Source organism: Buceros rhinoceros, unplaced genomic scaffold (genome assembly GCF_000710305.1).
Source record: "Buceros rhinoceros silvestris isolate BGI_N320 unplaced genomic scaffold, ASM71030v1 scaffold6052, whole genome shotgun sequence".
NCBI classification, from domain to species: domain Eukaryota; kingdom Metazoa; phylum Chordata; class Aves; order Bucerotiformes; family Bucerotidae; genus Buceros; species Buceros rhinoceros.
In genome coordinates this window covers 62,309-69,347 of record NW_010397080.1, presented here as the reverse complement: position 1 = coordinate 69,347, position 7,039 = coordinate 62,309, and the positions used below count along the sequence as shown (strand labels likewise).

At 41.5% G+C, this 7,039-nt stretch overlaps 1 protein-coding gene across 1 annotated transcript in view; it reads left to right on the top strand.

The window, feature by feature from the left end:
* The window catches only part of NOX4 (NADPH oxidase 4), a gene marked incomplete at its 5' end in the record, with an annotated part of 81,709 nt that overhangs the window by 15,228 nt on the left and 59,442 nt on the right, over positions 1 to 7,039 (top strand). The gene's annotated exons all lie outside the window — the stretch shown is intronic.

The following is a 7,039-nucleotide window of genomic DNA, read 5'->3' as shown; positions in this document are numbered from 1 at the left end:
AAATTGTACCTAGTGCTACAGAACAGCTGAGATGTTTTACTGTTACCTGAAGTTCAGAGGGCTCAACCAGGTCCTGTCCACTTTCAGTACTTTGTTTTTGTGGGGTGTCTTGGTTTTGGTTTGGTTTTTTTTTTTTAATTTATTTATCTATATGCTGAGCTGGGAGGCAAGTACTGTCACAGGGGAACTTACACTAAATTCCATTTAAAATAAATTTTGAGCTGTAAGTCTGGAAATGAATCTCACTTAATGGAAGCTGCCTCTATAATGTAGTGAATCAATATTGGCATTTGCATAGGCATAATGTGTGTTGTTTGTCTGTTGTCAACCCGAGTAGGTGACTTTCAAGGCTTTCCTATGTATAGCGCATGAAGATACCTAGATGAGCAGTGCTGAAAAGTGATGTTCATTGAGTATGATGGAATGGTAGTTGGCTTTCTGAGCAGATTGTTTTAACAAGTATTTATTTATATTTTTTATTAGTTTAGTGATCAGAAGATAGATTTAAAGAACTTAGCATAAGTGTCAGATTGCTCTTTGCACTCATTTGGCCCTAGCATAGCTATATTTAATAAGGTTATACCTGTTCTACACCAGTGGACACATTTAAACATTGATCTCAAAACATCATGATCTTAATTTCTGACTGTACATCTCAGAGAAAATTCAAATAATGGTAATAATGTGATCAGTAGTAGTAATTGCAAAGTAATTTGGAAACTATGGGACTCTTAAAAAGATTTACTCTTCTTAACATTAGGACTGCTAAAACAATGGATTGTGTGATGGGGACAGTCTTTTCAGCATGGCCTGTTGTGACGGGACAAGAGGTGATGTTTTTAAGCTAAAAGAGGGGAGATTTAAAGTAGATATAAGGAAGAAAGAGAGTGGTCAGACACTTGCACGTTGCTGAGAGAGGGGTAGATGTCCCATCCCTGAAAACATTCAAGGTCAGGTTGGATGGGGCTGTGGGCAACCTTGTCTAATTGAAGATGTCCCTGTTCACTGTGGAGTGTTGGACTAGATGGCCTTTGAAGGTCCCTTCCAACCCAAACCATTTTGTGATTCCATGATTCTATGAAGGGATATTAGACGTGGTTCAGTAGTTTTTTTCTTTGGCAAAATTTTTTTGTTCTGATGAGAATTTTTAATCAGAAAAGAGAGTGCTGACATAGGCCTGCCAGGTTAAATCATGGGATGAAGCTGAATAAGATGTTTTACTGAAGTCAGATTCTTTGCATGAATTGAGAATTTCATCCACTATTTAAAATGGTGCACTATAGGAATATATGTTAGGAAGAATTATTTTTGCACAAAAGCTGCTACATCTAGTATGTATGGAAAAGAGATCTCTTGTGAGTCTGAGTTTTCTTAGTGAATATAAATAAGTTATTTATATTCAGATAATATGCGGCATATTTCCAATACATAAGTCTATTTGATAAATTATGATTTTTGCAGTTGCATATTAAATATGTAGCATTAGAACTAGCAATTTTCACTCATGCACAGTGCATTGTATTTTAAGTGTGTAATACTAGACCATGCAATTTCAGTTCATGCTCAGTGCTTTACACTTGATAATGTGCAGTCTGTTAAAATACTCTTTCACGGGCACCCCCTTGTTGTGGGGAAAGAGCTTGCGTGCCCTTGTGAGGTTGAGAGCTGTGCTGGTGGTGGCATGTGCCTCTGGTGGGGTCTCCCAAGCCTGACAGGTCTCAACTGAAGGGTCAGACAAAGTGTGTCCACAGGCAGGATGGGCTCACTAGCCTTCGGGCAGCCATCCTAGGAGAAGGACAACTCTAACCTCAGACCCGGGCCTTACATAACACTGCTGCCTCCTTTGAGAGCACACGTAGAATCAGTCTCGAAGAGAAAAGACAATGCAGAAAGAACCGTGCCTCGACTGTACCACCCAAGGAGACCTTCCGCTGTGCTCTTTGCAACCGGTCTTGCCTATCCCGCACTGGCCTTTCCAGCCATCAGCGCGCTTGCAGTAAGCGTGGGTAAAGCCCTTCCCAAATCTTCGTCCGCAAAGCCAAGCCATGATGATGTTAACATAACAGCATATCCTTCACGATCGCACACATTTCAACTATTACAGGATATGAAGTTACCACTGAATTGTTGAGCTTGATTTTTATTGCTGCAAACATACTGTGGTAGAACATCGACTGTGCTGGAGAAATGCTGTTATTGGGTAAATGGCTGTTTTACACTGTAATGGGGATTTGCAATGTCTAGCTTTATGACAGTTTTTTTGCACAGCCTCAGCAGGGGACGGTTGTTGCCACACGTCTTTCTAGGTCACAGAATGTGCATTGGTCTGTCGACCTGCTTAGAAAGCTGTTTTTTTGTTAATACGACACCGGATACGGGACTGTGCTTATAGCGTGTAGGCAATAGCTTAACTCAGTATTTTTTCAGCTCTCTACTTGTAGTTACCAAGCAAGCTGGAACACTCCTGCTGCTTCTTTTGTTGGATGATGATAATCCCTGGGTTATTTTTCCAGGCTGATATAGGAGCGTGGGGCTCAGAACCACAGCAAGAGCACCATGGGGAGTGCGTGGGGATTCAGGTACTGGAAGCACAGTACAGCGATGACTGCAGCAGAACTAGGGGAAAGACTGCAGCCTTCTTCCTGGTGCTGTTGTCCTGCTTAGAATCAGAGAATGCTTTAGGTTCAAAGAGACCTTTAAGGTCATTTAGTCCAATTCACCTCACAATGAGCAGGGACATCTTCAACTAGATCAGGCTGCACAGGGCTCCGTCCAACCTGACCTTGAATGTTTCCAGGGACAGGGCTTCTACCACCCCTCTGGACAACCTGTGCCCGTGGTTCACCTCCTTCATTGTAAAAAAAAAAAAAAAAATTAGTTTCTATCTAGAATCTAGATAGAAAAATCTAGTTTAAAACTCCCCTTCTTTAGTTTAAAACCATTTTCCCATGTCCTTTCACAACAGGCCCTGCTAAAAGAACTGTCCCCAGGGTCTATCTGACGCCTTGTCTAAGCTCATGAAATATCTCACTGTGCCTGGAGTATGCTTAAAAGACAAGAAATGACCAGTTCCGGCATATGTTTATACTCTAAGCAAGGACTATAAGCAGAAGTGGAAAGGAGGGGGTGAGTCAGTGTGAAGGAGTCATGCAGATGTTTTACTAGTCCCTTCCCTTTTTAAGGTTGTGTAATATTTACAGTCTCGCTCAGATTTTTACGTAACGCCGGGGTGGAGGAAAACTCTGGGAGGCTGTGTGAAGGGCCTGAACCCACTCCCATTGCACTCTGGCTAAGCTTCCACATGTCTGTTGGAGCCAGAGGGAGCTCTGAATGGCAAGCAAATGAACATAGAGAGGTAGGCACTGTTCAGAAATGTGTGCAGTAGCATTTACTTTTTCTTTTTCTCAGTTAAAAGCATTCTTTCCCCTGTTGATGGGAAGAATGATCAGAAGTCATTGCTGATAAGTGCACAAGGGAATTTGGAGAAGCAAAATCCATCTTGCTCTGAACTCAGAGCTGCCAGTCTGGCTTCTTTGCTAACCTGTGACCTGGCTCTGCCATCAAATGCTGTATGCCACAGAATCACAGAATGCTTGAGATTGAAAGGGACCTCTGGAGATCATCCTGTCCACCCCCCTGCTCAAGCAGGGCCACCTCGTTGCTCAGGACCATGTCTAGATGACTTTTGAGTATCTCCAAGGATGGAGACTCCACAATCTCCCTGGACAACCTGTGCCTGTGCTCGGTCACCCTCACAGTAAAAAGGTGTGTCCTGATGTTCAGAGAGAACCTCCTGTGTTTCTGTTTGTGCCCATTGCTTCTTGTCATGTCACTGGGCACCACTTCAAATTGCCTGTTTTCATCCTGTTTGCACCCTCCCTTCAGGTGTTTATATACATTGATGGGATCCTCCCTGAGCCTCCTCTTCTCCAGATTGAACAGTCCCAGCTCTTTCAGCCTTTTCTCATGGGAGGCATGTTCCAGACCCTTAATCATCTTCACTAGTTGGACTCTCCCCAGTCTGTCCATGTCTCTCTTGAAGAGAGGAGCCCATAACTGGACACAGTACTCCAAGTGTGGCCTTACCAGTGCTGAATGTCACTTGTACACTCTGAAGTTCAGGCACTTGGAGATTGCAATTTTCTCTCATGATCATTGTGGAAGTTGTCATTTTTAACTCAATTTTCGAAGCTTTTCCACTGTTTTTTACTCACTAGTAACTTTGTATTCACTAACGTGACTCCCTGATTTTGTTATCCATTGGAGAGGCTGGGAATGGTAGTGATGGAATGTCCCAGCATCTGGTATTCCTCCAAGAGACCTGCTGGCCAGTTCCAGGCAGTTCATAGTGAGCTACTTGCTACATATTGTCTTCATTGCTCCATTGACTTTGGTTTCACTTTACAAAACGCTCTCTTTTAAACATATTTCCCTGTGCTCCTTTTACCAGTTTCTATACATAACTGTATATAAATGTTACTGTAAAGCAGTGTGAGTGACATTTCGATCCTGTATGCCCTTGTGTCCAATTTACTTATTTTAGGTGGGACGTCATTGCAGCTTACAGTTGCATCTGAGTAGAATACAGTTAGCTCCAGGATATTTTGATCCCACAGGATATAGTGGGGAGAAATATTTTCTGTAAATAAATACTTTAGTTAGGGGTTTGTAAAGGGATGGATGGTGTTTATGTGTTTCCATTTGATGAACTCTTTTAAGGAAATTGGCCTTTCAGACAAAGTGTACAATATGGTCTTGGTGATCAGACTACCTAAAGAAACATCAGAAAACTTCTCTTTAGTGCTCTGCTTCCTGAGACTGACATTTCTTTACACTTTTGTGACATGAAGTGTGGAACTCATCTGCTGTGGAATACAGTTTAAATGTCATTGTCTATAACAATCTTTAAAGCCCTTGGGAAAAAACCCCAAGCATTAGGAATAGTACAAATTTCTAGTTGTAAGGATGGTCCTTCATTGCAATTCACATATCCAAAATATTGCTTCCACTATTCTGTATACAAAGACCCACATCTTATCAAAACTAAGAAAAAAACCCTAGTTTATGGACATTCATCCTTTTGTGGTGTTGTTTTTTTTTTTTTCCTGTTTTTTTACATTTTGGAAAGTGCTTGTTTCCTCTGACTTCATTCTGGCTGCTCTTCATTTTAACATGTATGAGCAAGAAGAGACTAAGGCTTGCAGTCTACTGTAGTATTGGTTTTCTTTCCATCTCCATATTACATTTTCCACTTGGTATTGAGTTCCCTCTCCAGACACTTAACCACTCTACTGATTATTTACAGAAGTGTGAAACCGTACTACTGACCATTTATGGCTGTACGCTTCCTTTTTTTGCTAATGAATGACTTCAGAAATAGATTCCCATTTAGACTATATATTAGTGTCTAACAAGAGAAGTCACTTTTTCTGCTGTGTTTTTGGAATTTCTTTCTTTGGCATGCGGTGATTGGCAATAAACTTCATGGAAATTAGCCCTGTGTTTTTCAGATGTTAAGTGCTTCAGAAGATGTGCTGGGTCCTTTCATGTGGTTTCTACTGAATCCACTACAGAGTCAATGTGAGCCACAAACCCTCACAAGCTGCGGTTGAGACAGCTTGGCTACCAAAAGGCTGGTGTCTACTCCCAGCACCTCGTAAAGCTTGGTAACCTTGTTGTTTTAATAGTGTTGATTTGCTTGTGGCAAAAGAAGGTAGGAAACAATTACATCACTTCATGTGGAGCTTAGACTGTGACAGACCTTGAAATAAGGACAAAAGCAAGAGGCAAATTCTTCTAAATGGCTCAGATCTGAGGTTCAGTGAAACTTCTGTTCATCCACAAATGCAGGATCAAATATCTGTTATCCCAAATTTGTGACAGTTTTGGTTGTCACTGCTTCTGTTTCCCCTTGGAAGAGAAATCCACGATGCATAAAGATAGGACATACTCTACAGTCTTCTGTGGTGTGAACTCAGAGCTCAATTAAACTGCTCTCTTAGTGACTTTAAAGTTTAAAATCCTTCCTGCTGGTGTTTGCATTTAACAGTGCAACCTACTCAAAACTGTTCTTTCAGTGGATGCTGTCTTTAAACTAGAAGTACCACCTCTGAGGAGAAAACTTTGTTCTGATGGTACCTTCAGGAGTGAACTGAGTCTTTCATGAAAGTTTCTTTACTGCTGCCTTTGATGATGGTGGCTCTGGAGGAGAGCCTAGCAGGTGCTGTGGTAATTGAATGAGTCAGTCTGCAGTATCCTCTTTGCTGAAGTTGAACTGCTGATGGAAAGGCTTCATTAAGTTTTATTTCACGGCAAGAGCATTTATCTGCTATTTGGAGCAGTATTTTTTTTTTTTCCTGACTAGAACTCTAGGTCTCAAAGGATTGTCCTCTTTTGTTTCTGACAATTGTAATAATTATCTTGTCGAGTATTTAGACATCTCATCATAACAAAGTATCTGAAGTGTTACACCACTACCCAAGGCATGACACATCAGAGTTTTGTGCATTATATGTAGACACCGAGACAACACCTCCTCTAGACTGGCATTCTTGTCACGCAAACAGACAAAGGGGAGTGCTTTTGGCTCCTCCATACTTCTCTAGTGTGAGGACAAGAGACTCTTCCAAGAGACGTTCAGGACATATCTATAAACTTAAATCCTCTGAATCACATTATTGCATTGACTAGAGAAGATGCTAGAGTAAGTCCCTGGGAATCCCCCCTCAGATGCGGTGGGTACTGGAGAGGAGTCTTTAGGAGTTTCTGGGAACTGGATTCTGCACTCTGTAGTTCCTGTCGAGTGATTTCAGTGAACCAACCACAGTTCCTTACTTCGTTGATGTAATTCTGGCAAATAATGCATATCAAGTTTCTCTGAGTTTCAGGACATCATTTTCTTGGAAGTGATGAAGCAATAAATCTTAGCCCACTAAGCTCAGGCTCTTCAGGCAGAGAAAAAGCGTTTTCTGGTCTGTATAAGACAGCCTTCACTGACTAGCTTGACATGAGATTTCATTTCTTACTCCATTGTTCCTGC